Source organism: Pezoporus occidentalis, unplaced genomic scaffold (assembly GCF_034315485.1).
Source record: "Pezoporus occidentalis ecotype Australia unplaced genomic scaffold, CSIRO_AGI_Poc_V1 ctg30, whole genome shotgun sequence".
In the NCBI taxonomy this organism is placed as follows: domain Eukaryota; kingdom Metazoa; phylum Chordata; class Aves; order Psittaciformes; family Psittacidae; genus Pezoporus; species Pezoporus occidentalis.
In genome coordinates this window covers 463,879-476,332 of record NW_026914941.1, presented here as the reverse complement: position 1 = coordinate 476,332, position 12,454 = coordinate 463,879, and positions in this window count along the sequence as shown.

The window sequence follows — 12,454 nt, the reverse complement described above, 5'->3', positions numbered from 1 at the left end:
AGTGAATCTGTTTATCATAGGCTGGTTTGGTTTGGGAGGGACCTTAAAGCTCAACCAGTTCCAACCCCTGCCATGGGTTCCTTCCACTAGAGCAGCTTGCTCAAATCACATATCCTAATAGTCTCCTTAAGGAGGAAGAAATTCCCCTTTGCTCCCTCTCTTCCAGTAGATATTAAGTACCTAGCTATACATTAACCTCTTCCACAGCCACCATTTGGGTCTAAGAACAAGCATTTTTGTAAGGAGGGGATTTGGGAAAAGGGGATTGCTTCCTGGAAAAGAGCCTTTCCACAGGATTGTGTGCAGAGCCCAGGTGGATGCCCTGACCAGAGAACTCCCCCTTACCTTTCCTCAGGACCAGCTGGGAAGAAACAACTCTTCTTGGAAATACAGGATGCAGCTTTTGCATTTGGTGTTCAGCCAGTCTGCTTCTTTGTTCACACTGTGGAGCAGCTTAAGTTAAGAATCATACCTCTTTAAATACAACATGTGCATCACATAGCAACACATATAATGTTATACATTATATACACACACAGAGACTTAGAGCCAGGTATCATTAATCTTCAATATTTATATCTTCCTGGAACAACTAGTTGACAGCTGCTCAGCTACTGGCGAACTGTCTGCCTTAAGTATATTTTCCCCTTTCTTTTGGCCCTATGCCCCTGGCTTGGTTTCAACTACCAAGTTTGTAGTTTCAGATGTGTCGTTTCATCTACACATTGCACAGACCATTCAGAATATCTCCACACACTGTCTTATACAGTAAGCTAAGAGTATATTGCCCCTCCAGTCATGCCTGCAGCTCATTAACAGTATTGTGACTTACACACATCTGCATGGATAGGGGAAATGAACTCCACTATGGATCAAATGACTTTCCAGTCCTCACTGCAGACCCCCAGCACAGCAGCTGAACCTGTGGAACACTCCGCTTGCAGAGTGGTATTTGGATTAACAGCAGGAACCACAAAGAGACAAAACTCAGGTCCTGTGTGCACTTCTATATAGTCTGTATTTTATTCTGCCATCACTGTTTTGCATTTGAATGATGCCCCTGTGCTCTGTTTTGACTAAGTTTACACTGGAGTCAGTGACAGCTCAGGAAGGGTAGTGCCCATGCCCAACTCCATCATCTTTACTCCTTAACACGTCTCTGATCCTTCTTCCTCCTGTGCCACCTTCCTCTGCCATGTGGTACTGCAACGGCTGCAAGAGAGCACAGTGAGTTTACAAAGGGGCGTAGAGGGGCAGCAGGAATTACATTTTGAGATGCCCTGCACTGCATACAGTCATTTAAAGAAAGGCAAAAGGGATCGGATGCTCTGTGGTACCCTTTGCCTGAACTTGATGCTGCGATGCAGTAACAGCAAATGTTAGCATTGCAAAACAGGCAGAGGGTAAAACAGTGCATGGGCTATGCAGAGACAATGTTCATAACATCCTGCAGCCTGTATCACCTGCACATGAAACACCAGAGACCACCCAGGAAAAAATGATGTATAATTACTGAAGAAAAGCTGCACAAGTAAAGTCACAGGGAGGCTGTGAGCGTGAGCAATGAGCACTTAGATAACAGACTAATAGGCAGGATGCCCACAGCCCATTAAAGAACTAACAAAAGGCCTAGATGAGACACCTGTGGTATTGCACAAGGAAGACTTGCAGAGCAGGGAACGTGTAAATATAGTATTTCATAAAGTAGAGAGTGAACAGAACATGTGGTATTGCTAATAGCTGTTGCTCTAGTGCATGCTGAGCATATGGATAAAGTAATTAAGCAATTAAAAAGTGCCTGAAAGACAAATGATGGAAGATGCTAACCAACAACTGGAGTACCAAGGAGTGATGCAGTGTGCTTAAGTGAGGAGTAAGGCCTGGATTCTCCCTATCAGAGCAGTAGCTGGAAGCCACTCTGCTGTTTGCTGCTGAAGTCACTGTGTTGTGCTTGTCATTTTGCATGAATATAGCAACTGAACTAGTAATGAATAAAGGCAAACCTGAGTGATTTGGAAGAAGTGGCCTTGGGGCAGTCTGCATTAATACTGACCAAAGGGGAAGCAGCCAAATCAAGGATTCCTTCGAGCAGCCCTGGAAAAAGGAGACAAATCACAGCTGTGAACAGAGTATGTGCATCTTCCAAAACCGCCGGTGTGTATTTATGTCTTAGCGCCCAAAATCCATCCAATAGCATGTGTTGCATGAAAATAATATACTGAATCCATGGATTTTCCCTTCCAGTTCGAGCAATTTTGAAACAACTACCTTTAGCCACTAGTGGTCGTTGTTGCCCTGCGCAGCAGTAATTCCCGGAGTTCACACAGGGAATCCTGCCAGAGCATTTCCATGAGTTTATTTTCCTCAGGTACAAGCCGCAGTCAACATTTCCAAGTCAAGCATAAACCCGTAGGTCTGCTCATTCATCAGGAGATGAACACATGTTGCATTTACCTCTTCTTGTAAATTATATTCAGTGTCAAGGAAAACACGACAGTTTGACAACAATTAGGTATCGCAACGCATTGGAAGCGCTGCAGCTAGCCAAGCAGATGCTGCCTTGTTTATGGAGCTTGTGTAAACACTGATTTTGATGCAGCTCCTTTTATCCTGTGCACATGTATGTCCCCCAGCCTACTGACAGGCAATTGCAAAATCACAGGCAAATATGACACCCTCTTTTGTGGGAGTTTTTGCCTGTTTGCTGAGTGCTTCTACAAAGCAGATGCTGCTTTCCCTGGCTGCCCCCCCTCCAAGTCTCTGTAGCATCTAGAGTTAAACATTTAGACCCAGACTGACAAAGGGACACAGGCTTTTAAGTGCTTGGCTTTTAGGTCTCCAGCTGGTGGAGCAGAATTCAGAGATATGAGTAGAGCATTGAGAGGGTGGCTGTAAAGCATATTTCAGTGATGGGTAGAGTTACCCCGGCTACTCTACATGAGTTGGTTCGAGCAGTGGAAACAATGCAGCTGTTGGCCCTTCTATAAACGCCATGAGGTATACAGAAGGTGACCAGAGCCGTAATGAATAAATTGAACTTTACATTTCTAACTGACTGCACTGGTGAAAACCTCAGTACTGATGGACTCTGACATGATGTGGATGCCAGGAACCGTTTTCATAGGTCTCTGAGAGTCTTCTGTGCTTAAATACTGGCTTAGTTATTTTTAGGCACCTGTGATTTTGGAGGGGTTATTTCGCAGACTCCTTTGGGAATCATTTTTAGATCCTAGTTTCTTTCGGGGTGATAGGAAAGGAGAAAATGGCTTTAAACTCAAAGAGAGGAGATTGAGATGAGCTCTTAGGCAGAAGCTCTTCCCTGTGAGGGTGCTGAGGCACTGGCACAGGGTGCCCAGAGAAGCTGTGGCTGCCCCATCCCTGGCAGTGTTCAAGGGCAGGTTGGACACAGGGGCTTGGAGCAAGCTGCTCCAGTGGAAGGTGTCCCTGCCCATGACAGGGGTTGGAACTGGAGGAGCTTTAAGGTCCCTTCCAACCCAAAACCATTCCATGTGTGCATAGAGCCATTCCATGGTTCTATGATCTCCCTTTTCCATTCCTTCCCCAAGCTTTGTTCTCCCTTTACCTGATTCATTCCACAGCTACCTCCAGATCTTCCAATCTTCCTACATTCCAGCCTTCCTCCAGACGGTCACACCTACCTGCTTTATGCCCAGGCAGTGCAGAGTCACCCAGAAGACACACCAAACGCACCTCCGCTTTCCAACTAAAGCACCACATCGCAGACACCATCTGCCCCACTGGGGTTGCATACAGAACTATTTCTAACCCCCCTCTGACAAGAGACAGCTTTCAAGAAGAAATGCAGCTCTCCAATGAGGGTAAATACAGGCTGTGCATTTTGAGGGATGTATTTTCTAAGTTCCACATTTAGAACAGTGTTATCAAAGCTATTCCACAAGATTAATCCCAAGGGCCAGAGGTATAATACTCTCATTGAGCAGTTTTGCTGGAGGAAGCTTTAATAAGAAATGAAGATACAAATTAGGGGAAAGGATAAATACAGTAACTGCCTTCACCCATTTGTTTCCTGCATTTTACAGATGATAAACTGAGTTACTGTAAAAACCTCAGCCTTTAGTAAAATGCCATATTACCATTACCATGCAATTATAATCACTGATCAACACTGTAAGGATACCACACTTTTTGCCCTCTTTCTATTGGCTTCAAAATAGGTTGGACTTGATGACCTTAAAGGTCTTTTGCAACATAGTTGATCCTAAGATTCTATGAAAATAATGTTTCATAACACAGAAAGCCACAGCTTGATTTTAAAGCTACTTCTAAACCGTGCAGATTTTAGTTCTATTTACGTAACAATATAAGTGTATAAATATATGCATGTACATATTCACACATACACACAGGAAGCAGCTTTTCAGCTTATTTCTGTGGGACCAGATATCACCAATAAAGGAGAATCCATTGCTTCTGTGGGAAAGGAAAGCAGGAACTTTCTCTGGGACAAGCGTGACATGTTCCCACCCATTTTAAACACTGAACAGGGCTCGTCCCCCTGGTTAAAGAACACATGAAATACATTACTCATGGATGCACACCGAGAGGGACTGACTGACTCAGGCATCCTGATAGAAAAAAGAAGACTTAAACCAGACTAATATGACTTTGACCAAGGTGGGAAAAGGTTGCTAAAAACTGACCTGAGATTCAGTTCAGATTTCATAGTTGTCACTGGGAATGTCTCCACTGATTTTGCTGAGCTTTGGATTAAGTCTCAAGCCTATAAAATGAGAAATGGAAGAATCATAGAATTGATGAGTTTGGACAAGATCTCTGAGATCAAGTCCAACCGTTACCTCAGGACTGCCAAAGCCACCACTAACCCATGTTGAGAAGGAGCTCTGGTTTGGCACAATCTCTCGCATCATCTCCATCACAAGCTTTCCACAAGCCTTTACAGGCAGGTGCTCCTACAACATGGGCTATAAAAGAGCATTAACATGCACCGTGTTCCTTATTTAGGTACAAGAAACCATCCTGAAGCAGCTTTCTACTTCCTAAAAACATTTTTCTTCTCTCTTTGAACTTTGCGGAGGAAACACACTCAATTCTCATCCATACCCCAGTGACAGATATAATCACACATGTTCCTATTATTCACACAGTTAATGTTCTAGACACTCTGTTCACTTACTTGCAGATTGTCCCAAAGGCTATGTACTCATTAAAGAAAACAAGTTAAAAACATTCATTTACTTTAAATCCAGCTCTACATAATTCCTTTTTAGCACAATCTATATTCAGGCAAGCTTTTAAATATTCTATTAAAATGGATCCATCATCAAATAAGATGGAATCCAGCAAAATAATAGCTAACACCCCAGTGCTAAGCCTCCATCAGAGTCACAACAGTGCCGTGATACCCCCTTCATTTCTTTCCAATTCTGGCACCTGTAACCATGGCAACATACACCGCAACATTTCAAGCAGAACAGAGCTGACAATCACAATAACAGCACAGAATACCTGAGGTGAGGGGGGGAAAGAGGACAAGCTCATGCAGGTAGTTGTTGAAATTAAAAGCTAATGACAAGAAAACATCTGGAAACAAATGCTGGCTCACAAGAGCATATTCTCCAGGCAGATGTAGTTGTGCAAACCTGGTCTGCTCTGTCATATCAGCTGTAAGTAAGGGAGGTAAAGTCTTGTTTCAGCAAGGAGAAGTGTAAACTTGGAGAAGTTGCTGCAAAGAGAAAGCAAGTGGTTATCTATTGCATGCAGGTCCAGAAGCGCCCTGCATCAGCCCATGGAAAAGCAGGTATGCTTTCCAAAGGCTTCAGAGAAACACCATCCAGCAAGAAAGAAAGAGAAGTCACCTTTTAAAGTGATTCTAAAAGAATAATTCCATTAGCCTACATCAAAGAAAAGGTTTGAAATGAGCCTGAGTTAACAAACCAGATACGTGTAAACTGGGATAACTTCCTAGACATTTAAGGGATCTCATTAGCATTTGAATGCTGTGAAGCAGGAAAGGGAAATTCTATCTTTAAACTGTAACAATCAAAACTAGAAATGAGATTGACCTGTGTGGGAGAGCCTAGCAGGATGCAGCTGCAAGGTTATCTTCCAAGGTTTATGGGGCTGGAGCTGAAAAACCACATGGATCATGGCCATCACAGGACCTGCAGGGAAGGCTGGTGGTCTTTATCTGTTCCCCTCTGAAGCTGAATTCAGAGACCAGAGTTAGAAGAGCAAGAGATGGACTTACACCAGCCTCCCCGTTGCAGCACCTCACAAGCCATGAATCAGGCATCAAACCCCCCACGGAAGTCAGCAGTGAGTAAGGCTCACTGAAATAAAGGGAGGAAAAATAAGACAAGACAAAAGCAAACAAGATGTTCAAGTGGAGAGTCAAGGGAAAGAGGCAGTGCATCTAGGGATTTCTCTGCTAAGAAGCTATAACCCCAGGAAACCACAAACCTTGCTTTGAGATCACGTAACTGTTGCCTAAGGGGCTTCACATGCACTCAAATATTCCATATTCTATTTAGCATGTGGTCTCCTCTTCAATACCTTTTTCATCCTTAGGGCTCAGAAGGAAACATACTGCAACAGGTATTAGGTAGGATAAATCCTATATTTGCATGGAATAGGGTGACAGCAAATGGGACACGCAGAACTGGTCATAGACTGTACAAAGGCCTGAACCCTGCAGATGTGTACACACAGAGGAAATCAGACTTCCCAGGACCAGACACTGCACCCAGTTCTCCTCCCTTTTCAGTGCCTTGTGCCTGAAAGAGGAAGATGAAGAGCTATGGTGGCCCTGGCGCATCACTGCTCCATCTCTCTGGGTTGTGATGATGGGGAGACTGCGTCATCCTCCTGCTGAGAGCAGCTTCATCCCCCCGCATCCTGGGTGAGAAGATGTCCTGGGAACAAGACATTCTTGGTCTTTTATTCATTCAGATCTCGTTGTGCAACAAAGACCAGTGCAAGGCTCAGTGGAAGCCAAGCAAGATCTGGACTTGAAATTGAGAGCATCAAAATTGAGAAGAGCTGGGATGTGAGAGAGCATTAATGTTCAGAAGAAAGAGTTAGTCTCTCCTTTCTCGCCTGCTTCTCATGGGTGGAAACATAACTGTCAAGCCACAGTGCATGAAAAAGCTGTCATTCACTGTCACATCGGAAACACCTTATTCTCCTTCCTCTGTGGTATTTCCTCAGTCACTGGATTTTGTAAAAGAGGATATTTTTCCTCTGCCATTGTGTCTCATTGACTCCTATTTTCTTCGTCGTTCATAAGACTCTTGTCCCTGACCTCCAAGAATGTTTTGAGTTTTCCAACCAATTTCTCTAATGCCTTCAGGTTAATATGGGTTCAGTAATAGCAGAGTTTAACAGCAGGTTTGCAAGCAGCAGTCGCTCAAAGGAGTGGAAGCAATGGAAAGGGACAAGGAAAACAAGATGAGTGCAAGCCACAGGGCAAAACCTGCCCCATCCTGCAACCTTCCTGGACGTGTTTTATTCCATCTGGAGCTCGCAATGGAGCATGGTGCCCCAATTGCACAGAGCTGCACGCCATACATCACACATCTGTACCCTGTTTGAAGTCTCTGCTTCCCAGAGCAGCCACATTCCGCCTTACAGACCTAACTTTTACCTCTTCTACGAAGCCTGAACCCAGAGATACCAAGGCCAAAGGAGAACGTCACGATCCTCTCTAACCTGAACCTCTGCATCACAGAGCATTTCACCCCACAACTCCAAGATCTAGTTGAACAATGCACCATTACACAATTCCCTTGAAAGCTCCCACCTTAATGACTTTACATGGTAGAAAAGGTCCCATGCCCCTTGGGAAACTACTTCAATGGTTAAACAATCTCACTTGCAAAAGGGCCGGTTTGCGTTCTAATTTCCGCTGACTTCTTCCATTCCAAGTTACATGATCTTGTTATACTTCTAACAGGCAGAGAACAGGTTTTCTATCTTTACCAGGGTGCTGACAGACCAAAAACTTCAGCTTCCTATTTTTTCAAAGATCCTTATTATTATTCCAATGAAAAAGACCTTTTTATTCCAAAATCTCATTAGATCAGTTTTACAGAAAAACACCCATTTCTCCATGGCTTCCTAGGAACTACAGCAAGGTCTCTGGCAGGGAGCTTCAGTGGAAGGCTGCTGGCATATGCCCCTACATCTTCTCCCAGGGCACCGCAAATAGTGCTGGCCTCCCAGCAAAGCAGTGTCGTGCCGCTCAGCACATCACACACAGTCTGTGCTAGTTCGGGTTCATTTCCATGCACCACGCACTGACTCTCAGTGCCAAGAGGAAAGAACAGTTTGAAGTAAGATATCTCAGACCTACCTGGAGCAGAGTCCAGGTGATCAATACAGCCCACGTTAAAAGTAATAGTGTGATTGGTTACGATTTGTCATCTGCAGGTGTTAGGGATACAGGAGAAGAAGGGAAAAATAGTAATAGTTGCTTCATAAAGGTATGAGTGCCAAGTGAGACAATTCTGAAGTGAGATATTGTTATTCACTTCCAGCCAGGACGGCAGTACCACAGCAGGAAAGTCTATCAGCATTCAGTCCTGCAACCCTGTGAACTCAAAACCAAGTGCTAAGATCCTGGCTCTTTACAACCTGCCATGTGTGACCGAAGCTAGTACAGTAGTGTAATAATAATAGGGTCAGGACTCCGATGGCACTTCCCAATTGTAACAGGCTGTCCCCAAGAAAACAGAAAGCCCTAATAGCACTGTACACATAAAATCTCATCAGAAATCATTGCTATTTTGTTAGAACAATCAGGATTGCCTTATCTGGACCAGTGGGCACTCTGTCGTGTAACAGTCTAAGAGTCCCAGAAGTTATTCTCACTTACACATGGACACTTGCTCAGCATTATAATTGTACCTCAGTATCCAACACCATCATCCCTACCACCCCCCAGATCAAGATATGGCAATGGAAGGGCACCATATCACTGATACTTCTTCTCTGTCACCCTGGAAATCTCCTGTACCAGGATAAAGCAGAAGCAAGCAAGCACAACTGTCATCTGTCCTGTTTCTGCTGTAAGGCTGGGGTAAAAGGCAGGAGCAGAGCCCAGGATTAGGGCTTTACAACTGTTACCTTTCCACCTGTAGGAAAGGTTTGAGGGCTTTTTTAGGTTATTATATTTTAAACTCCTGCTTTATGACTTTAGAATTAGAGTTGAATCCTATTAGGGAGACAAAAGGCTCCTTATAGCTCACACACGTCTAATAGCGTGAGAGATAGAGACACTATTATATTTGGCACAATATTTAGAGAAATTAATCCTCAAGCGCTACAGATTTGAGGGATTAACAGCCTGAGTGACAGCTGAGCTCATCCAGCCTATAGCCTTGGATTGTGCAGCAAAACCATTTGCCTTCAAGTTGAGCATGTTCCTCACTTGCACCCAAGTCAGCACAATTCGTGCTTCTATTGCACTCAGGTCCCGAGGGGGGGCATCAACAAAGTAATAAATCCTTATTTCATGGTGGTTTGCAAAATTGTGGCGTTATTTCCATTGATATGTCCTTTGCTCCCTTTGTAAAGAAAAAGATGCACCCCATCTATAAAGTGTATGACATTTTTAACCTTCACAATTTGATTAACGCCATTGAAATTGTCCATTTTCAATGAGAAATGATGTCCATCAGTTACGCATGTAAACTCATCCACAAAGCATCATCCACATCCTCCAAGCATTGCTTGCAGAAGACCTGACTAGTGTGAGACCTTAACTACTGTATCATTCTTCCTTTGCACTGATTCCACACAGCAGCAGTGTGACTGTTCTCCTGGAGTAAAATGGGATGGAGAGAATCCCGGACTGGTTAGAGTTCAAGTGACCTCAAAGCTCCTCCAGCTCCAACCCCTGCCACAGGCAAGGACAGCTTCCAATAGAGCAGCTCCCCATAGAGTAGAGATATGGTATAGGTTAGTGTAGGAGTAAGTAACTGTTGTTGGTGTTTCAATAGGTTATAGGTTAGTATAGGGTAAGCAGGGTTAGTATAGGGTAAGCAGCCCTGTTCTTTGTTGTTCTCTACAATATTGTTCCCTTAGAATCATAGAATTATAGGATAGTTGTAGTTTAGTTTAGTTTAGTTGTAGGATAGTTAGGGTTGGAAAGGATTTTAAGAGCTTCTAGCTCCAAGCCCCCTGCCATGGGCAATGACACTGCACACCAGACCATGGCTCCCAAGGCTCTGTCTCACCAGGACTTGAACACTGCCAGGGATGCAGCATTTACCACTTCCCTGGGCACCCTGTGCCAGCGCCTCAGCACCCTCACAGGGAAGAATCTGCCTCATTCCTCAACTGAACTTCTCGTGCTCCAGTGCAAACCCATCACTCCTTGTCCTATCGCTGCAGTCCCTGATGAAGGATCCCTCTCTGGCACCCTCGGAGGCCCCTTCACACACTGGAAGCTGCTCTGAATAAACATTTCTGATCTAAATGGCATCATTTCTCCTCAATAAAAGCTGCCGTGTGCTGTCTCTGCAGTCTCACAGCTGCTGTCTCCACACCCGGGCCGGGGGTTGCCTTCAGGGACATGAAGGGTTTGGCTCCAGCCACAAAAGCCAAAGGTCCCGGTTCAATGTCAGAGGCTCTGCCCGTGCTGCTCTGCAAGGCAGGGGAGCGCAGGAGCAGCCTGGCTGCTCGGCTTCTCCTCTGCACCTTAAAGACAACCACAGAGCTCCTCCAGCTCCAACCCCTGCCACGGGCAGGGACCCCTTCCACTAGAGCAGCTTGTTCCAAGCCCCTGTGGCCAACCTGCCCTTGAACACTGCCAGGGATGGGGCAGCCACAGCTTCTCTGGGCACCCTGTGCCAGCGCCTCAGCACCCTCACAGGGAAGAGCTTCTGCCTAAGAGCTCATCTAAATAGGGGATACGTGAGCCCATCTCAACTACTGTGGGGAAGTCTTACAGTGGACAGTCAAGAAATAGGAAGAAGTAGCCCCAGTACTGGAAAGAGGCACTTCCAGGAATGCAGCATCAGCAGACAGGGGCTCCCCAGCCAAGCAGACCTGATAGGGAACAGAGGATATTTCTTGTTGCCATGGCAGTGGCAGCATGGGGCCATGGCAGGAGAACAAGAAATATTCACTGCAAGCTTATTTTCATAGCTTCATAAGAACCTGTGACAATAACTAAGATAAATTCACAATTAATGTTTCCAATGTCCCAGTATTTTGGAGTCAAAGAGACACACGAGTATCAGCACATCAAATAAGCTGCAATTTTGCTCTGAACTGTGCAACTTCAGAGAAACCAATCAGGTTATAAAGTTATGTCCAAAAGGATCTTACAAATCACAGCTCTGATGTGTTTCTTGCCTTTCAGGGATGCTACAAGAGGAAAAGAGTTCCTCCAAGACACACTGTCACCAGGCAGCTGGCAGAAACCACACAGCGTTGTGCACAATGGAGCCTTTTACTGCCCTCCACACAAATTTGTGCAGGGAAACAACCCATGACAAGGTTTTGTCATCTGCCTTCCCAATTATCAACTTATTCCCATAGCCAGTTTTGGAAGGTAACATCCACTTGCAGATCCCGGGCTATGGGAAAGGGCTTATGCAAAATGTCCTACAGCATCACATGCAGACGGAGGTTGATGGATAAGGCCAGCAAGCTGGCACACACCTGCATTACAGCTGGGTTTTAGGAAGCAAAAATGCTTTAAGAGCAACAGGAGCATGATGAACTGTAAGTGGCGACAAATGCATGCCCCCATGAGATGCTACTGCAAAGGGTCTCCTGTGGGTGTGAAGAGGATCCAGCCTAACTAGAAAAACCTCCAGAAGGACTGGGGCAGAGAAAGTACCTTAGGTTGTGAATGGCTTTCACTACTCATAAGGTGCTTCCCTATCCAGCATTCATAGGACTCACAGCTCTTAATTACGGATCAAATTAGGACCTTTATGAATAAACCATAAATTTCAGCATTTTCAGGGTAAAAATACACCTGAGACCTCTTCTCTCACCAGGTAATGTAAGCAGCTACAGCACACAGTGGTAGGGTGGAGAGGAGAGCATCCAGCACTGCTCCCTTTTGCCCAATGACCTCCACCTCTTTGGGGCGGCTGTACATTACCCATCTGTGTGATGTGTGGGATTAAATGGAGAACAGGAATGTGCCCTCAGTCTTTGGGAATATAGAATGTTTCCTTCCCTAAAATTGTGTGTTGGTCTTAATTAGCTCACAAGCCTGTTGTTCAAAAGCTGAGATTTCCTCTCTGGATTTCCCCCTGCTTTAGTTCAAATCACATCTAAAGACAGAGCCATCCTTTCATGAACAGAACCATTTCTTTTGCTCCTATCACCAGCATGGTTAAGGCCTTATCAAATCTCTTCCCTACTGTACTATTTCTTTTCAAGGTAGCTCACTAACCCTTACCTGTTTTTCATTTTGACCTGCAAATAGCAA